General features: G+C 47.7%; 1 protein-coding gene and 1 long non-coding RNA gene across 7 annotated transcripts in view; one reads left to right on the forward strand and one right to left on the reverse strand.

Moving 5' to 3' along the window:
- LOC137517981 (uncharacterized) overlaps window positions 1–4,544 on the forward strand; it is a 30,940-nt gene extending 26,396 nt beyond the window's left edge. Inside the window, exon 3 of the long non-coding RNA XR_011020721.1 lies at window positions 4,411–4,544. This is a non-coding gene — a long non-coding RNA (uncharacterized lncRNA). The remainder of the gene's footprint in view (window positions 1–4,410) is intronic.
- DGKB (diacylglycerol kinase beta) overlaps window positions 1–20,474 on the reverse strand; it is an 849,394-nt gene that overhangs the window by 42,419 nt on the left and 786,501 nt on the right. The gene's annotated exons all lie outside the window — the stretch shown is intronic.

Consider the following 20,474-nt stretch of genomic DNA (forward strand, 5'->3'; position numbering starts at 1 on the left):
TGAAAATTACATAGTTACCTTGCCAGCAGTTTCTCTCAGAAGCTCACCATTTTCTTCTTACAGTGATCCCTTCCAGTTCTGACAACATTTTGTCAGAACTGAAATATATCAGTTGCTGTCTGTTACAGCTGAGAGGAGACCTGATGTGTCCATGTTTCCCTATGGCTCAAGTGGGCGATGTTACAGTTTAACTGTGTGTTGACCAGGAAGCTGTTATGGGGTAATGGCCATTTTCAAAATAGAGGACAGAGAATTCCATTGTTCACAGTGGACAAACAGGACACAGGAGAGGAGAAAGAGATTGAGGAGTAGACTACACAGCAGGTAAGTATGACTTGTGTATGGTTATTTTGACTTTTAATTTTCAGCACAGGTTTTCTTTAAAGAGGAACCCCAGTGAACATTTTAGTGTTGGCAGGTGATGTAGCTGCTGCATGGTTTTTGGCAGTTGGAAACAGCTGTAAACGGCTATTTTCCACAATGCAACAAGGTTCACAGACAGGAAACTGCCCAAAAAAGTACATACTTTTCTTGTGGGAGGGGTTTCTTGTGGGAGGGGTTTCTTGTGGGAGGGGTTTCACCACAATATCAGTCATACAGCATCCCCTGATGATCTGTTTGTGAAAAGGAATAGATTTCTCATGTAAAAGGGGGTATCAGCTACTGATTGGGATAAAGTTCAATTTTTGGTCGGAGTTTCTCTTTAAGGGATTGGGTACAGTCATTGGGGGATCAGATCAGACAGGAATACAGAGTTTTAGAAGACAAGTCTATCCGTGCGCGGCTACCTCTCCTTTCTGATGTGTGGATCTTATTTACATCCTTTGTAGCTACTCTTTCCCTCAAGTGGAAGAGAAGAAGAAACGTCCATTATCCAGAAATTCATAATTTGCGCAGTAAATAACTGAACAATCATGTAAAGTGCTTGCGGAGGAACGGGGAATCCAGAAATACGGCCGTGCAATAATTTATACCGTCTAACGCTTTCTTGGAGCCAGCCTGCGCTGGTGGGTAAGTGGTACAGGGAACTGATTTTGTGACTTTGACAAATTATAATTACCAAATCACCATTCATTTATGCAAGGCGTAAGATACTGCTGGGATGGCTGTCAATCCACCACTCCGAAACCCATAAGAAATGATCACCATGACGATAGTAAAATGCTCAGCCTTGTGGGGGAAGCAAGGAGAATGGGCAGGGTAGGGGCGGGGTCATGGGAGGAGGGGGGGGGGGTTAGGAATCATACTTACCTGCACAGTCGAGATCTTGAGAAATCTCCTCTTTCTGGTTGCCCTTGTCTCTTCTAGCACTTTCTCTGGTTCAGTACAGCCTGGGCAATGTGATTGTATTTGGAGCAATTCCTACAGACTATAATGGGGTTTAATGTCTCTTCGATCTTGTTACATAGCCCCAATCTGGTAGTGTGTTTGGACCCAGTATCACACATCTTGGTTAGTGTAGTGTTTCACCTGCTTTTGTCAATGGCCCTGGTCCTCATCCCCTGAGGATGCCAGAGTGCGAAACTCGTTGGGAAGGAGACGGACGGCACCATTCATTACCCTTCTTCTAAAGAACAGCAAAAAATTGGCAGCGCTCCTTATCAGGCTGCAAAAGAAATGAAACCAACAGAGGTGTGCAGCGCCCCCTTGGGACTCAATTTAACTTAAAGGGATGCTTAAGTCATCCACAAAAAATGAGTTTTACTCACCTGGGGCTTCTACCAGCCCCCTGCAGCCATCCTGTGCCCTCGTAGTCTCGATCAGATGCTCCTACCCCCTGTCGGCAGCCACTTCCGGTGGGAACGCAAGTCCTGTCAGAAGAATCTGTAGAATGTTTGTGTACTGAGAGTTCTGAGACTAGTGAAAATAATACCAGGTCTCCCAGAATGCTCTAGGAGGAGAATTCTGCATATCTAAACAGCCTAGGCTGTGACATCACTGGGATGGTGGGGCTGCATACCAATATACAACAATATATAGATATAGGAAGTGTTTCTGAATCTGATGCTAAAAGCAGTATAATTACCATAAAAGTGGGAATCCTGAATAATTTACTGTATTGTACTATATGTCACTACGTGCCTTTTAAACTTTATTTCTTGACCAAAGTTTGCCATACCTCACATGTAATTCTCAGCCGTGGCGTTGCCAAACAACCGCATCAGACGGTGGTTATGTAGAATTGCTCTCACCTCCCCTTTCTGTATTATAGTGAGGCGCAACTGTTGGATTGACTTGAGCTGTGTCCTATCAGTCGTTGGCCACCTCTTTTCAGTGATAATGCCTTTGACAAAAATTGTCCAACTTCTTCAAGTTTTTTGATAATCGTGCATTTAAAAGACTTTTGTTGAACATGTGTATGTGGCTTAACCACCTGAGCGGTCTGGACGAGCTGAGCTCGTCCAACACCGCCGGAGGTCGCCGCTCAGGCCCTGCTGGGCCGATTTTAATCAAATAAAAAGCAGCACACGCAGCCGGCACTTTGCCAGCCGCGTGTGCTGCCTGATCGCCGCCGCTCTGCGGCGATTCGCCGCGAGCAGCGGCGAAAGAGGGTCCCCCCAGCCGCCTGAGCCCAGCGTAGCCGGAACAAAAAGTTCCGGCCAGCGCTAAGGGCTGGATCGGAGGCGGCTGACGTCAGGACGTCGGCTGACGTCGATGACGTCACTCCGCTCGTCGCTATGGCGACGATATAAGCAAAACAAGGAAGGCCGCTTATTGCGGCCTTCCTTGTTTATTCTGGGCGCCGGAGGCGATCGGAAGATCGCCTCCGGAGCGCCCTCTAGTGGGCTTTCATGCAGCCAACTTTCAGTTGGCTGCATGAAATAGTTTTTTTTTTATTCAAAAAAAACCCTCCCGCAGCCACCCTGGCGATATAATCAGAACGCCAGGGTGGTTAAAGGATACCCGAACTGATATGTGACATGATGAGATAGACATGTGTATGTACAGTGCCTAGCACACAAAAAACTATGCTGTGGTACTTGTCTTTCTCTGCCTGAAAGAGTTAAATATCAGGTATGCAAGTGGCTGACTCAGTCCTGACTCAGACAAGAAGTGACTACAGTGTGACCCTCACTGATAAGAAATTACCCTTTTTATCTCTTTCTTGCTCTCAGAAGCCATTTTCTGCCAGGACAGTGTTTTATAGTTGGAATTCCTTATCAGTGAGGGTCACACTGTAGTCACTTCCTGTCTGAGTCAGGACTGAGTCAGCCACTTACATACCTGATATTTAACTCTTTCAGACAGAGAAAGAAAAAAAGGAACACAGCATAGTTATTTGTGTGCTAGGCACTGTACATACATACTTTTTCTCCCCCAAAAGTTGGGAGGAAAGTCTTATAGTCCAAATAATACATATTCGGAAGCATGCTAAATATGTGTCTTCTGCCACTCTGTGTCTGCCCCCCCCCCCCCCCCCCCGTGTCCTCCAGTGTACAGTGCGATCTCCCCTGTGTCCGATGTCCCCCTGTGTCAGTGTCCTGTATACATACTGTATTTACATTGCAGCCACGCTGCTCTGGTCTAAGGAAGTTGCTGAAACAGCTTTGGGGAGCAATCTACCAATCAGGTGGGGGCGTTGCAGACCGCCAATCATAGCCGCTCACTACTCCCTGCTCTCTTCTTAATTGGAACCGATTGGCGGGACTACGACTCTGTCACTGGGGCAAATCACAGCACTCCCCCAGTATCAGGGCGTGCAGTAAATGCCCTTCAGTGGAGTATATGTGAAATAAAAGTATTGTTACAGCAATTAACATTTTCATAATTTTCCCTTTCCTTATAACATTTCATATAAATATAGATTATATCAAGAAGTGAGTTTAAAGTTAGTTAAAGGATACCAAAAGTGACATGTGACATGATGAGATAGACAGTGCCTAGCACACAAATAACTATGCTGTGTTCCTTTTTTTCTTTCTCTGTCTGAAAGAGTTAAATATCAGGTATGTAAGTGGCTGACTCAGACCTGACTCAGACAGGAAGTGATTACAGTGTGACTCTCACTGATAAGAAATTCCCCTTTTTTACCTCTTTCTTGCTCTCAGAAGCCATTTTCTGCTAGGAAAGTGTTTTATAGTTGGAATTTCTTATCAGTGAGGGTCACGCTGTAGTCACTTCCTGTCTGAGTCAGGACTGAGTCAGCCACTTACATACCTGATATTTAACTCTTTAAGGCAGAGAAAGACAAAAAGCAACACAGCATAGTTATTTGTCTATCTCATCATGTCACATGTCAGTTCGGGTATCCTTTAAGAATCATGTAGATAGAACTGTGAGATGTGTGTAGATGTGATCTACATCGTTCTTGTTTAGCTTGTGCTATATGAGCCTGTTGTGTAATGCAACCATAGGATATCTGAAAAATTGGTAGACAAAGAACCCTTACCAATATTTTTATTCTTCCAGGTCCTTAACACAGAGACGAGGAGGCACTAAATGTGTAATATTGCTGATGTGGAAGTATCTCCGGTAGAAGTTAAGGTTGCAAGAGTTTGGGTACCACATGGCCAACCACTATAAAGACAATTGAGAGTTGACAATGCCTGTATGAAGCTTGGCCATGCCAATAAAGCTATCTTTGAATTGATTTTTTCCTGTTTCTACTCAAGTAGAATATCTTCTCATTGGCCACACTCCTCTCAGAAATATGGTCGCAAGAAGATATCCATGCTGGCCACAGGCCGCAAAAAGTTTTATGTAATAACATTTATAAAGTGCCCACTTATCTTTGGGGAAGTGATATGAGTGGAGGATTTCAGGAGGTAAGTATTTACTCCATTCATGAAACAAAACAAGGTGTTTATTGGCAAAAACCCTTTATTAAAGCACCCAAAAATGCATTTTGTGGGTTTGCCTGCTTCTACAGGTTCACTGCCAGTAGATAGCGCTCTGCCAAGCGTATGTGGGCACCAAATAGATGGGAAATGTGAAATACATTGTTTGGCGCTTTAATAAAAGGTTACTACAAATTAAGACCTCCTTTTGTTTCTAAAGGAGAGAGCAGGGTGGTAAGTACTTCTTGATACACACCAAGACGCTCACTCCGCTCCTCCAATGAACTTCGCCTGACCGTCCCCCGCATCACCCAGTCCCATGCACGCCTCCAAGACTTCTCAAGAGCCGCTCCAACACTATGGAACTTCCTACCTCCACCCATTAGGGCAGCCCCCTCCTTCAACACCTTCAAGAAGGCCCTTAAAACTCACCTTTTCACTCTGGCCTACCACCCCTCACAATTGCTCTAAACCCACAGCTGAACTCTGGTCCCCTACCTTTCGTGACCCTACCTCTCCCTCTAGATTGTAAGCCTTTGGGCAGGGTCCTCCTCCTTTTGTGTCCTACCTGATCATGCACCTCCATTACTGTGAACCCATGCTATGCATTTGAGTGAACCTGACTTGCCTAATCTTCATGCTCCATCCAGTGACTGACTAAGCATTACCTTGTACTCATACTGTGCTGTGTGATCTCCATGCTCCATCCAGTGACTGAGCATTACCTTGTACTCATACTGTGCTGTGTGATCTCCATGCTCCCATCCAGTGACTAAGCATTACCTTGTACTCATACTGTGCTGTGTGATCTCCATGCTCCCGTCCAGTGACTGACTAAGCATTACCTTGTACTCATACTGTGCTGTGTGATCTCCATGCTCCCCTCCAGTGACTGACTAAGCATTACCTTGTACTCATACTGTGCTGTGTGATCTCCATGCTCCATCCAGTGACTAAGCATTACCTTGTACTCATACTGTGCTGTGTGATCTCCATGCTCCCATCCAGTGACTAAGCATTACCTTGTACTCATACTGTGCTGTGTGATCTCCATGCTCCATCCAGTGACTAAGCATTACCTTGTACTCATACTGTGCTGTGTGATCTCCATGCTCCATCCAGTGACTAAGCATTACCTTGTACTCATACTGTGCTGTGTGATCTCCATGCTCCATCCAGTGACTAAGCATTACCTTGTACTCATACTGTGCTGTGTGATCTCCATGCTCCATCCAGTGTCTAAGCATTACCTTGTACTCATACTGTGCTGTGTGATCTCCATGCTCCATCCAGTGACTAAGCATTACCTTGTACTCATACTGTGCTGTGTGATCTCCATGCTCCATCCAGTGACTAAGCATTACCTTGTACTCATACTGTGCTGTGTGATCTCCATGCTCCCATCCAGTGACTAAGCATTACCTTGTACTCATACTGTGCTGTGTGATCTCCATGCTCCATCCAGTGACTAAGCATTACCTTATACTCATACTGTGCTGTGTGATCTTCATGCTCCCCTCCAGTGACTGAGCATTACCTTGTACTCATACTGTGCTGTGTGATCTCCATGCTCCCCTCCAGTGACTAAGCATTACCTTGTACTCATTCTGTGCTGTGTGATCTCCATGCTCCATCCAGTGACTAAGCATTACCTTGTACTCATACTGTGCTGTGTGATCTCCATGCTCCATCCAGTGACTAAGCATTACCTTGTACTCATACTGTGCTGTGTGATCTCCATGCTCCATCCAGTGACTAAGCATTACCTTGTACTCATACTGTGCTGTGTGATCTCCATGCTCCCATCCAGTGACTAAGCATTACCTTGTACTCATACTGTGCTGTGTGATCTCCATGCTCCATCCAGTGACTAAGCATTACCTTGTACTCATACTGTGCTGTGTGATCTCCATGCTCCCCTCCAGTGACTAAGCATTACCTTGTACTCATACTGTGCTGTGTGATCTCCATGCTCATCTCCAGTGACTAAGCATTACCTTGTACTCATACTGTGCTGTGTGATCTCCATGCTCCCCTCCAGTGACTAAGCATTACCTTGTACTCATACTGTGCTGTGTGATCTCCATGCTCCATCCAGTGACTAAGCATTACCTTGTACTCATACTGTGCTGTGTGATCTCCATGCTCCATCCAGTGACTAAGCATTACCTTGTACTCATACTGTGCTGTGTGATCTCCATGCTCCCATCCAGTGACTAAGCATTACCTTGTACTCATACTGTGCTGTGTGATCTCCATGCTCCCCTCCAGTCACTGACTAAGCATTACCTTGTACTCATACTGTGCTGTGTGATCTCCATGCTCCATCCAGTGACTGACTAAGCATTACCTTGTACTCATACTGTGCTGTGTGATCTCCATGCTCCTATCCAGTGACTAAGCATTACCATGTACTCATACTGTGCTGTGTGATCTCCATGCTGCATCCAGTGACTAAGCATTACCTTGTACTCATACTGTGCTGTGTGATCTCCATGCTCCATCCAGTGACTGACTAAGCATTACCTTGTACTCATACTGTGCTGTGTGATCTCCATGCTCCTATCCAGTGACTAAGCATTACCATGTACTCATACTGTGCTGTGTGATCTCCATGCTCCCCTCCAGTGACTGACTAAGCATTACCTTGTACTCATACTGTGCTGTGTGATCTCCATGCTCCCCTCCAGTGACTGACTAAGCATTACCTTGTACTCATACTGTGCTGTGTGATCTCCATGCTCCATCCAGTGACTAAGCATTACCTTGTACTCATACTGCGCTGTGTGATCTCCATGCTCCATCCAGTGACTAAGCATTACCTTGTACTCATACTGTGCTGTGTGACCTCCATGCTCCCATCCAGTGACTAAGCATTACCTTGTACTCATACTGTGCTGTGTGATCTCCATGCTCCATCCAGTGACTAAGCATTACCTGGTACTCATACTGTGCTGTGTGATCTGGTTTTCTTGTATTCCTGTATTGTCATATTGCTATATGTCACCCCTAAATATTGTCTGTAACCTAAACTAATGTCCAGCGCTGCGTAATATGTTGGCGCTTTATAAATACAATAAATAATAATAATAATAATAATAATACCTGAAAACAATTTTTAAATGAAGGGAAGAAAAAAAATACACAAAACAATTTGCTTCAGATTTCAGATTGGGCAGTGAAATACTGATACTGTAGGATAAATGTATTCTATTTGCTCTAGATTATTAACAATATATTCATGTCATGCCATTTTATACATTTTTAAAATGTTTTGCTCACATGCTACCAGCTGTAAAACTTTTTCAAATGTTTTTTTCCCATACTGTTTGTTTAGCCTGCTGTCTCACTAGTTCCCTAGAAAGGGACTGAGATGCTTAATTGACAGCTCCAGAGACAACAATGTCAGTAAGGGTACTGATTACTGTTGACACAGCAGGAAGGGGGAACAAGCTTGCAAAACCATCATTCAGATTCACGCTACAGTACAGAGCCAGGGCTGGATGTTTCTTTATTGCTGCAATCTTTCAAAGATTTCAAGCAAGAGAAAGATAAATTACAACAGTGAATTGTGATAACGCATATAACTTTAGAGAAACTTTCGTTTAAAGAGGATATTTAACCCAGGATTTAACATACCAATCCATCATCTTCATGCATCCAAAATAGATCACCAGGGATGTTTTAATGGCTTATATTGTGAGGAAGCCCTTCCCACAGTGTGACGTAAGCACCACGGCCCACACAGTTTCCTGTTTGAACCTTGTTGCATTGTGGGAAATAACTCCTGCTTCCAACTGCAAAGTAAGCACATTCTCCGCCTGTGGATATATATGTTACGGCCAGAACCCGAAGTTTAGACACTTCTCGTTCTGGCCGGCCACTTCGGGTTCTGGCCGGCCAATATGTGAAGTGGCCGCTGCGCTGCGGCCAATGTGAGAAATGGAATGATTCCTGTAACATTAATGTATCTTCTGGCCGTCTCGCTGCGGCCAAATTTATCACAACTTGGTTAATTTAACGAAATGAAGCCGGAGGCAATGTAACAGATAAAGCCGCCGGCTTTTGCTCTGCCTCTCTCTCCTCCCCCCCGCCTCTCTCTCTCTCCTATGGGCAGCCGGCGGGGACACGCGTGTCCCCGAGAGTCGTTCGTCGTGGCAGGGAATCCTGCCGTCCTTGCAGAGCGAGTGCTGGCAGAAGCGATGTCTGCAGCCACCCCGCTCTGTTTTCCTGCCGCGACGAACGACTCTCGGCTGCCCATAGGAGAGAGAGAGAGAGAGAGAGAGGCAGGGGGAGGAGAGAGAGGCAGAGCAAAAGCCGGCGGCTTCATCTGTTACATTGCCGCCGGCTTAATTTCATTAAATTAACTTGGGATAAATTTGGCCGCAGCGAGACGGCCAGAAGATACATTAATGTTACAGAAATCATTCCATTTCTCACATTGGCCGCAGCGCAGCGGCCACTTCACACATTGGCCGTCCAGAACCCGAAGTGGCTGGCCAGAACGCGAAGTGGCCAAACTTCGGGTTCTGGCCGTAACATATATATAAATATATATATATATATACTAGCTGATTGCCCGGCGTTGCCCGGGTATGTATTTGGCTGGTGTTGGCTCCGCCTATTTTTTCTTTAACGCTAACACACAATTACTCACTGACCAAGTTTGTGAGCTTTGCGGTCTTTGGTATCAATAATCTGCATTGAAATGAAACCAATCTGATTGAGTGTGTGTGGCTCCACCCCTTTGTCTGAATTTGAACCCCAGTCACCCAATAACCAACTGTACCAGGTTTGAGGCCTGTGCCATTAACAGTTCAAGAATGGTAGCAATTAAATATTCCCCTTGAAAAGCAACAGGTGAAGTTTGATTTACTTTTATAGGCTCCACCCACTTTTCTGAATATTAATCCCAGTCACCCAGTGACCAACTGTGCAAAGTTTAAAAACCCTGCCATTAACAGAATGGCTGCAGTGTACATTTTCCCAGTGAAATTTGTATTTGACTCCACCCACTGATGACCCGGCGTTGCCCGGGTATGTATTTGGCTGGTGTTGGCTCCGCCCACTTTCTAACCCTAACACACAAACATTCAATGACCAAGTTTGTGAGCTTTGGAGTCCTTGGCATCAATAATTTGTAAATTCCCATAGAAATTAAACATTGATAGGCTGCTTGTGGCTCCACCCCTCTCCAGCATTTGAACCCCAGTCACCCAATGACCAACTGTAGCAGGTTTGAGGCATCTGCTATTAACAGTGTAAAAATGGCAGCAATTTAAATATTCCACTTGAAAATCAACAGGTGAATTTTGATTGGCTATTATAGGCTCCACCCACTTCCCTGAATATCTCAGTCACTCAGTGACCATCTGGGCAAAGATTGGGAACCCTGAAATAAATAGTGTAAGAAGGGCTGCAGTTTACACTTTCCCAGTGAAATGTGTTTTTGGCTCCGCCCACTTTTTGTAACCTTGACACAAAGTCACTATTCAATGCCCAAGTTTGTGAGTTTTGGGGCCCTTGGCATCAATAATTTGTATTTTCCCATGAAATGAAACAAATCTGATTAACTGTTTGTGGCTCTGTCCCCTTTTCTGAATTTGAACCTCAGTGACCCAATGACCAACTGTACCAGGTTTGAGGCTTGTGCCATTAACAGTGCAAGAATGGCAGCAATTCTCCTTGAAAAGCGACATGTGATTTTTGATTGGCATTTTTAGGCTCCACCCACTTTTCTGATTATTAATCCCAGTCACCCAGTAACCAGCTATGCTAAGTTTGAGAACCCTGCCATTAACAGTGAAGAAGGGCTGAAGTTTACAATTTCCCAGAAAAATCTGTTTTTAACTCCACCCACTTTTTGTAACCTTGACACACAGTCACTACTCAATGACCAAGTTTGTGAGCTTTTGGGTTCCTGGCATCAAAATTGTGCTAATGGAAGCAGTTTACCCAGCAAAGAAATCTGGCTGTTTTTGGCTCCGCCCCTTTACTGAATTTGAACCCCAAACACTTAACGACTGACTGTAGCAGGTTTGAGGCCTCTGCTATTAACAGTGTGAGAATGGCTGCAGTTTCAATATTCCCCTTGAAAATCAATAGGTGAATTTTGATTGGCTCTTGTAGGCTCCACCTACTTTTCCGAATATTAATCCTAGTCACCCAGTGACCAACTGTGTGAAGTTTGAGAACCCTGCAATTAACAGTGTAAGAAAAGCTGCAGTTTACATTTCCCCATGTAAAAAGTTAGTTGTTTTTGGCTCTGCCCACTATTTCTAATTTTGACATACAGTCACTTAATGACCAAGTTTATGAGCTTTGGGGTCTTTGGCATCAATAAGTTGCATTTTACCATTGAAATTAAACAAATCTGATTGGCTGTATTTGGCCCGCTCCCTTCAGAATTTCAATTTCAGTCTCCCAGTGACTGACTGTAGCAGATGTTAGGCCTCTGCCATTAAGAGTGCATGAATGGCAGCAAAGTAAATATTCCCCTTGAAATTCAAAAGGTGAATTTTGATTGGCTGCTGTAGGCTCCACCCACTTTTCTGAATATTAGTCACAGTCACCCAGTGGCCAACTGTGTCATGTTTGAGAACCCTGGCAATAACAGAATGGCTGAAATCAATCTAACAAATCTGATTGGCTGTTTGTGGCTCCACCCCTTTAGTGAATTTGGATCCCAGTCACCCAATGACTGACTGTATCAGGTTTGAGGCCTCTGCCACTAACAGTGTAAGAATGGTAGCAATGTGAATATTCCCCTTGAACATTAATAGGTACATTTTGATTGGCTGTTGTAGGCTCTACCCACATTTCTGAATATTCATCCCAGTCACCCAGTGGCCAATTGTGTAAAGTTTGGGAACCCTGCAATGTAAAAAATGAAGTTGTTGGCACCGCCCACTTTTTCTAACCTTGACATACAGTCACTCAATTATCAAGTTTATCAGCTTTGGGATCCTTTGTATCAATACTTTGTATATTCCCATTGAAAAATAAACAAATCTGGCTGTTTGTGGCTCCGCCCCCTTCCTGAATTTGGACCCTAGTCACCCAGTGACCAACTGTACCAGGTTTGAGGCATCTGCTTTTACCAGTATAAGAGAATGGTAGCAGATGAAATATTCCATTTGAAAATCAAAAGGGGAATTTTTATTGGCTGTTGTAGGCTCCACCCACCTTCCAAAATCTTAATCTATGACCCAATGACCAACTGTGCAAAGTTTGAGAACCCTGTCATTAACGGTGTAAGAATGGCTGCCGTTTATATTTTCCCAGTAAAAGTTGTTTTGGCTCCGCCCACTTTTTGTAACCTTGACACACAGTCACTCAATGACCAAGTTTGTGAGCTGTCAGGTTCTAGGCATCAAAAATGTGTGAATGGAAGCAGTTTATCCACCAAGGAAATCTGATTGGCTGTATGTGGCCCCGCCCCTTTAGTGAACTTTGACCCCAGTCACCCAATGACCGACTGTAGCAAGTTTGAAGCCTCTGCCATTAAAAGTGTAAGAATAGCAGCAGTTTAAATATTCCCCTTGAACATCAATAGGTGAATTTTGATTGGCTGTTGTACGCTCCACCCACTTTCTTGAATCTTAATCTCATTCACCCAGTGACCAACTGTGGCAAGTTTGAGAACCCTGTGATTAACAGTCTAAGAATGGCTGCAGTTTACATTTTCCCATTTAAAATGAACGGCTGAAATTTGATTGGCTGTTTTATGCTCTGCCCACTTTCCCTGGATTTGTAACCTCGGTCACCAAGTGACCAACTGTGCAAAGTGTGGGGACTCTGGCTCGATTACTGAGAGAATGGCAGCCTTTTACATTTTTTCCATTGACTTGAATGGGTGGAATCTGATTTGCTGTTTTTAGCTCCGCCCAGGTATGCAGGGGGGCCGCGAGACCCCCAGAACATATCATCCCAGGTAGTAAGGTATCTGCATACCAAGTTTCGTTCAAATCGGTCAAGCCGCTTTCGCGTGATCGCGGCACATACACACATACATACATCCGATTTTATATATATAGATACAGTGGGTTGCAAAAGTATTTGGCCCCCTTGAAGTTTTCCACATTTTGTCACATTACTGCCACAAACATGAATCAATTTCATTGGAATTCCACGTGAAAGACCAACACAAAGTGGTGTACACATGAGAAGTGGAACGAAAATCATAGATGATTCCAAACATTTTTTTACAAATAAATAACTGCAAAGTGGGGTGTGCATAATTATTCAGCCCCCTTTGGTCTGAGTGCAGTCAGTTGCCCATAGACATTGCCTGATGAGTGCTAATGACTAAATAGAGTGCACCTGTGTGTAATCTAATGTCAGTACAAATACAGCTGCTCTGTGAGGCTGTCTATTATTATTATTATTATTATTATTATTTAGTATTTATATAGCGCCGACATATTACGCAGCGCTGTACAGCGTATATATATATATCTTGTCACTAACTGTCCCTCAAAGGAGCTCACAATCTAATCCCTTGCCATATGTCTATATTATGTAGTGTAAGTACTGTAGTCTAGGGCCAATTTTAGAGGGAGCCAATTAACTTATCTGTATGTTTTTGGAATGTGGGAGGAAACCGGAGTGCCCGGAGGAAACCCACGCAGATACGGAGAGAACATACAAACTCTTTGCAGATAGTGCCCTGGCTGGGATTCGAACCAGGGACCCAGCGCTGCAAGGCGAGAGAGCTAACCACTACGCCACCGTGCTGCCCAAGTCTAAGAGAATATTGGGAGAAACAACACCATGAAGTCCAAAGAACACACCAGACAGGTCAAGGATAAAGTTATTGAGAAATGTAAAACAGGCTTAGGCTACAAAAAATTTTCCATAGCCTTGAACGTCCCACGGAGCACTGTTTAAGCGATCATTCAGAAATGGAAGGCGTATGGCACAACTGTAAGCCTACCAAGACAACGCCATCCACCTAAACTTACAGGCCGAACAAGGAGAGCGCTGATCAGAAATGCAGTCAAGAGGCCCATGGTGACTCTGGACGAACTGCAGAGATCTACAGCTCAGGTGGGGGAATCTGTCCATAGGACAACTATTAGTCGTGCACTGCACAAAGTTGGCTCTTATGGAAGAGTGGCAAGAAGAAAGCCATTGTTAACAGAAAAGCATAAGAAGTTCCGTTTGCAGTTTGCCACAAGCCATGTGGGGAACACAGCAAACATATAGAAGAAGGTGCTCTGGTCAGATAAGACCAAAATGGAACTTTTTGGCCAAAATGCAAAACGCTATGTGTGGCAGAAAACTAACACTGCACATCACTAAGAACCAGTGGTGCTCACCGCCAGGTCGTGATCACGCTTACGCGTGGATTCACGACCATTTTGACGCATTCCGCCTCGGACACGCTAAGCCGTGAATAGATTTTCAACCACGAAAATCTACTTCGGCTTCGCGTGAATGCGGACAGAAATCCGCATTCACGCTCGTGAAACCCGGGGCTGAAGTCGTGGTTTGCGGAAATGCGTCAAACTATGCGGAAGTGACACATTGCAGGCCAATCAGAGTGCCCCAGCCAGGCCCTAGCAACCAATCACAGGAGGGGAGCTATGCCCTCCCCTCCTGAATATAAAGCGGCGGCCATGATGGAAAAGCTCTGTCCTTGTTAGACTGTGGTGCTGAGAGGATTATCTCCAGGCCATTGTTGTTTGAGCAAGTGCATTTATTGTGTTAAAAACAAAGCGTTTTTTTTTGCTAACACTGTTCTTATACTGTACACAGTTAGCTAGTCAGTGAGTGATTGCTGTAGTTAGTTGTAGTCAGTGTAGTGTAGTGGGAGTGTGGGAGTCTAGTGATTATTTAACTGTGTGTAGTGCTGTGCAGGCAGGTTCAGTGCTGCAGTGTAGTGGGAGTGGGGATTATCTGTGTGTAGAGTGCAGGCAGGCAGGTTAGTGCAGCTGCAGTGTTCACTTGTATATTCCAGTGACAGTTATACACTTGTACTATTTGCAGGCAGCCAGTCACACCACCGGCGCCGCCACTCTCTGCCAGCGCTGTTCATTCATTCTGTCAGTGACCTTGTGCCGTGCCCAGTGCCCACTGCTCGCTCGCTCGCTGGCATATGAGCATCTCATTACACAGTGTGACATCCTTGTGTGCCCACTGCATCCTTCAGTGACCTAGTTGTATATCCAGTGCCCACTGCTGTGCCCACTGCATCCTTCAGTGACCTTGTACTGTGGCCACTGCATCCTTCAGTGACCTAGTTGTATATCCAGTGCCCACTGCTGTGCCCACTGCATCCTTCAGTGACCTTGTACTGTGGCCACTGCATCCTTCAGTGACCTTGTACTGTGCCCACTGCATCCTTCAGTGACCTTGTACTGTGCCCACTGCATCCTTCAGTGACCTAGTTGTATATCCAGTGCCCACTGCTGTGCCCACTGCATCCTTCAGTGACCTTGTACTGTGGCCACTGCATCCTTCAGTGACCTAGTTGTATATCCAGTGCCCACTGCTGTGCCCACTGCATCCTTCAGTGACCTTGTACTGTGGCCACTGCATCCTTCAGTGACCTTGTACTGTGCCCACTGCATCCTTCAGTGACCTTGTACTGTGCCCACTGCATCCTTCAGTGACCTAGTTGTATATCCAGTGCCCACTGCTGTGCCCACTGCATCCTTCAGTGACCTTGTACTGTGGCCACTGCATCCTTCAGTGACCTAGTTGTATATCCAGTGCCCACTGCTGTGCCCACTGCATCCTTCAGTGACCTTGTACTGTGGCCACTGCATCCTTCAGTGACCTTGTGCTGTGCCCACTGCATCCTTCAGTGACCTTGTACTGTGGCCACTGCATCCTTCAGTGACCTTGTGCTGTGCCCACTGCATCCTTCAGTGACCTTGTACTGTGCCCACTGCATCCAGTGATTCATTACTAGCAACATGTCTGGCAGGGTTTCGCGGGGCGAGAGGAAAGGGAGTTCAATTGCCTCAGCCACTTCTGGGACTGCTCCACGTCCAGGGAGAGGACGCCCAGCTGTACGTGGTCGTGATGCAGCAGAAAAGGGGGCAGCAAAGCCTGGGCTGAGTCAGCGGACGCCATTGTCCAAATATTTTAAAGTTTCTGGTCCCCGTGTGGTGGTTGAGCAAATGGAACCTGACGTACTCATGGACATCATGACTTCCTCCCAGACCTCTACTGTGAGCACCACTCCAAGCAGTAGCAGCAGCAGCAGCAGCAGCCAACATCCCACGCTTGTTGTGACATCCACCCCAGCACCCACTGGTCAGCAGCCCTCCCAGGATGACAGCGTTCTGTCCCTCAGTCCGGCATCTGGGAACCTGCTGATGCAAGAAGCACAGGACTTACTGGGGACTGATGTGGCAGAGATTGAGATCGGGCCACAATCACAAGCGTTGTTGAGTTCTGGTGATGAAGAAGAGGGGTCTGTGTCTGGGGATGTAGGGACAGAAGAGGAGGCGGGGGAGTCAGAGGAAGAGCTGGATTATGATGATGCTGCTGATGATGACGTTGTGGACCCTAACTATGTGCAGCCTGCTGAGTCCGTGGAAGAATGGTCAGAGCAGGATGACGAGTCACCTCGGCCTAGGCAAGGATATCGCCATATGTCAGGCAGGGGCAGGGGCATCGGCAGCAGTGGGCGTGGAGGAAGTAGACAGGACACTGCTTCAGCCGGCACCACCACCATGCAACCCCCGGCAACTACTACCACACATTGCTCCGCTGCACCCTCTGCTAGTGGGGGCCGCAGTAAATTAAAGTCACCAGTGTGGGATTGCTTTGAGGAATGTACTGATGACAAAAGGTATGCGGTGTGCAGGTTATGCAGCAAAAGATTGAGCCGTGGGAAAAGTCTGAGCAAGATGGGTACCTCATCCCTCCAGGGCCACCTGAGAAGCCGCCACTGCCGCGAGTATGCGGACTTTAAGAGGAAGCAGGCACTGCTGGCAGGGGTTCCTGAGAGCAGAAGGTCCACCAGCGCAGCAGCATCATCCCTCCCTCAGGGTCGTGAATCCCCCACAGCAGCAGCAGCAGTAGTAGTAGCACGCAAGCGCTCTTCCACCTCGGCTGCTCAGGACACAGACATTGAGGCTGGCAGCCAGTGTTCGTCTCTCTCCTCTGTCTCCCCTGCATCCCAGCGTCGTCAGACCCTGCTGAGCGACACCTTTCAGGGTCTGACCAAGCCTCTGCCTCCAAGCCACAGGCGGATCCGCAAACTAAATGGCTTGCTGGCCCGGGCCATGGCATCACAGCTGCTTCCCTACTCCCTGGTGCAGGAGGGGAGCGCCATGCGGACGCTGCTCCAATTTGGCATCCCCGAGTGGCAAGTCCCCAGTCGCCACTATTTCAGCAGGAGCGCGATCCCAGCACTCCACAAGTTTGCGGTGGAAAACGTGGCCCGTTCCCTGGACTACTCTGTGGGCAAGCGGGTCCACGTGACCATGGACTCGTGGAGTAGCAGATTTGGGACAGGTCGCTACCTGTCCTTTACGGCCCACTGGGTGACACTGATGGAAGGGAGGGAGGACAAGAGCGCATCAGCCCAGCTAGTGGTGCCACCACGCGGGATCAGGGGGGATGCAGAAGGGTCCTGTCACGACACTCCCTCAGCACCCGGAAAGCAAGCCCGCCTCGGCAGCAGCAGCGCCAAGCCTCGGCACTGCCAAGCCCTTTTAAAATTGGTGACCGTGGGGAAGGAGAGGCTTACGGCCACCAACGTCCTGGCCGCCCTCAGGAAGCAGGAGCGGAGGTGGCTGACCCCCAGAGGCCTGGAAGTCGGGTATGTGGCAGCCGATAACGGGGCCAACCTGGTGGCAGCAGTGCAGCAGGGAAACCTCCAGCACATCCCCTGCTTGGCCCACATGCTCAATCTTGTGGTGCAGCGCTTCTTGCGCACCTACCAGGGGATGAGCGAGCTGCTGCAGGATGCCCGGGCGGTGGTACGCTTTTTCCGCCTGTCAGCCACTGCCTCTGCACTCTTGTTCACCTTACAGCAGCAGTATGGAAGGCCACAACACCGGATGATCATCGACATGCCAGTTCGCTGGAATTCGACTCTGGCCATGTTGGAGCGGCTGTGTCAGCACAGGCTGGCTCTTAGGGCCTACATGCTAGACCCAAGTGTCCCCAGCAACCAGCAAGTCCCCATGATTACTGCCACTCAGTGGACACTGATGCAGCAAGTATGCCTGGTGCTGAGTCCCTTCCTGGAGGCAACCAAGATGGTCAGTGAGGAGCGGGCCTCTGTGTGCCAGTGGGTGCCCTTGGTTTGTCTACTGGAGCAGGCAATGGACAATTTAATTGAGCGTGGGGATGAAGCCCTGAGGCAGTTGGAAGAACAGGAGCAGATGGCAGCACAGTCCAGCTCAGAGGAGGGCTCACAGCAGGTAGTGGAAGAGTTGGAGGTCCCTAACCTGAATGAGGAGGAGGAGGAGGAGCAGAGTGCAGCAGGCGTTGTACGTGGATGGCGGTTTGAGGAGGACAACGACATGGCACAGGAAGAGGACAGGCATGCGTTATGGGACAATGGCGAGGACGAGGAAGATCTTGCTGGCAGGGCCCACTTGTTTCCCATGGCTGTGCACATGTTGCGCTGCCTTCGCAGGGACCCCCGGGTGATCCAGATGCGTTCAAGGGAGGACATCTGGATTACCTTGATGCTTGATCCCCGTCTGAAGGGGAAGCTGGGAGACTTAATGACGCCATCCACCACCGAGCAACGCACAAGGGAGTTGAAGGAGGCCCTTGTGCGCAGACTACTGGAAGCATTCCCCCAGCCTTCCACCCCCACTGTAACTGCTCTGCCAAGCCAGCAAGAGGTGCCTGCCATTGCCACTAGCAGCACACCAACAACCACCAGCAGCAGCAGCAGCAACTGGCGCCCCGGAGACCTGAAGAGCCTAAGCAAGAGCCTGTATGCAGTGCAGCAGCCCAGAACAGAGGTGCCCGCCACAGCATCCACCACCAACCAGCACAAGCAACGACTGACCACCATGGTGTCTGACTATATGGGGTCATCCAGCGGGCTCAATGACACCGACAGCCCCGTGGACCCCTTGGAGTACTGGGTCAAGAGACTGGACATCTGGAGCGAGCTTTCCCAGTACGCCCTGGAACTCCTATCCTGCCCTCCTTCCAGTGTCCTCTCAGAGAGATGCTTTAGTGCGGCCGGTGGTGTGGTCACAGAGAAGCGCTCTCGGCTCTCCCACGCCTCTGTGGACAAACTCACCTTCCTGAAAATCAACCAGGCTTGGGTGGAAGGTGAGTTCCTGGCCCCTATTGTCGGACACAGGGGGACATGAAGTGGCTGCTGCATGTGCTGTTGTTAACTATGCCTGCCTTTATAAAGACATTTACTACCTGCCTAGTGCCTACCTTGGTTAATTTTTTGGTGTTATGGTACTACTACCAGTAAGTTGCCATGGTCCTCCTTCTGAGCTGCTGAACTGACCGCCCGCTTTGTCCTCCTGACTCAGTCGCTACTACACTCTGCGTTCACACTGCCCGGGTCGCCGGGTGCATTTAATTTTTTGGCCAGCACTATGACGCTGTGCTACTACTACTGTGCTGCTGCTGCTGAACTGACCGCCCGCTTTGTCCTCCTGACTCAGTCGCTACTACACTCTGCGTTCACACTGCCCGGGTCGCCGGGTGCATTTAATTTTTTGGCCAGCACTATGACGCTGTGCTACTACTACTGTGCTGCTGCTGCTGAACTGACCGCCCGCTTTGTCCTCCTGACTCAGTCGCTACTACACTCTGCGTTCACACTGCCCGGGTCACCGGGTGCATTTAATTTTTTGGCCAGCACTATGACGCTGTGCTACTACTACTGTGCTGCTGCTGCTGAACTGACCGCCCGCTTTGTCCTCCTGACTCAGTCGCTACTACACTCTGCGTTCACACTGCCCGGGTCACCGGGTGCATTTAATTTTTTGGCCAGCACTATGACGCTGTGCTACTACTACTGTGCTGCTGCTGCTGAACTGACCGCCCGCTTTGTCCTCCTGACTCATTCGCTACTACACTCAGCGTTCACACTGCCCGGGTCGCCGGGTGCATTTAATTTTTTGGCCAGCACTATTACGCTGTGCTACTACTACTGTGCTGCTGCTGCTGAACTGACCGCCCGCTTTGTCCTCCTGACTCAGTCGCTACTACACTCTGCGTTCACACTGCCCGGGTCACCGGGTGCATTTAATTTTTTGGCCAGCACTATGACGCTGTGCTGCTACTACTACCACCAGTATGTTGCCGTGGTCCTTCTGTGCTGCTGAACTGACCGCCCGCATAGTCCTTCTCCTGACTCAGTCGCTACCACCACTGCACTCTGCGTTCACACTGCCCGTGTCCACTGACAACTCTGCTGCGATGTCATTGCTAATTGCTGAAAAAAAAAAAAAAAAATTTACAAAAACCTCTCTGGAGCCTTTTTGCCGTCAGCCACTCATCCTCCTCCAGCGGTACCTTCGCCGCCAAGTGCCATTGGAACTCGCCTTCACCTCTTTGACTGCTTAACGCGTATATCCCTTTTTAAAACCACTTATTACCAATTAATAGCCCCATTTAAGGTGTTGATTTCACTTTAAAATCCATTTTCTCTAGAAAAAATTTTTTGGGGGCAATTTTTTATGTTGAAGTTATGTTGCCCCTTATCACCTCGATAATCCATGCTATTTGGGGGACTGTAGCATG

The sequence above is a fragment of the Hyperolius riggenbachi genome, chromosome 5 (genome assembly GCF_040937935.1).
Source record: "Hyperolius riggenbachi isolate aHypRig1 chromosome 5, aHypRig1.pri, whole genome shotgun sequence".
In the NCBI taxonomy this organism is placed as follows: Eukaryota; Metazoa; Chordata; class Amphibia; order Anura; family Hyperoliidae; genus Hyperolius; species Hyperolius riggenbachi.